Consider the following 1,028-nt stretch of genomic DNA (forward strand, 5'->3'; position numbering starts at 1 on the left):
TGCACTCCAGTCTGGGCGACCGAGTGAGACTCCAACTCAAAAACAAACAAACAAAAACAACAGAAAAACTTCCTTGTACTTGAATAAATAAAATAAAATAGAGATAATAATATGGATATAAATAGGGTACTAAACTATTAGATACTACTGAAAGTGTCACAGAAAGTTTCTGGAGTGACTTCTGCTGATTCTGAGGAATAAGTAGAATTTTGCTGCACAAAGACAGAACAGGGCATTCTAGACAGAACAATTTGAATGTCCATGAAACATCATATGTTCAGAAAGCAAGTCTTTCTGTGTACCTTGATTGGAAGTGCTGTGTCAAAAATTCTTGTTGCCTACCAAGTATTTTTTTCCTCGATTTCTTTATTAATGCTGTTTATCTCTTTTGTTTTGTTTAAACTTTTTTTTTTTTTTTTTTGAGTTGGAGTCTCACTCTGTCACCCAGACTGGAGGGCAGTAGCCTCCACCGCAGCCTCAACCTGCTGGGCTCAAGAGATCCTTCCGCCTCAGCCTTCCGAGTAGCCGGAATTACAGGCGTGAGCTACCACGCCCGGCTGATTTTTTGATTTATGGTAGAGATGAGGTCTCGCTGCCCAGGCGGGTCTCGAACCCCGGGGGCTCCGGCAATCCACTCACCTCAGCCTCCCAAAGGCACGGGATTGCAGGCTGAGCCACTGAGCCCGGCTTGTTTAAACTTTTAATTTTTTATTTTAAAGATGTGGAGTACAATTCAGCATTAGGTATACAAATGTTCATTATGCAAGTACCCTTTTTGATGAGGTGTGCTCCCTCTCCCCAGTTTCCCTCAGCTGCCAGTCCCACCCCCCTCCTTCCCCTGGCAGTTTCCCACTACTGCCATTTCCTTTCTTATAGCATTATGATAAGTGTTCAAGGTCTGCTTATAAATGAGAACATATGGTACTCTGTTTTTTGTTTCTGTGATAGATCACTGAATATTTATCTCTTAATTGCTAGAATATCTAGTTGTTGAAATCTATGTAAGACCATGTACTTGAGCTTTAGCT

The sequence above is a fragment of the Carlito syrichta genome, unplaced genomic scaffold, assembly GCF_000164805.1.
Source record: "Carlito syrichta isolate Samal-C Ts95f unplaced genomic scaffold, Tarsius_syrichta-2.0.1 Scaffold315060, whole genome shotgun sequence".
Taxonomy (NCBI): Eukaryota; Metazoa; Chordata; class Mammalia; order Primates; family Tarsiidae; genus Carlito; species Carlito syrichta.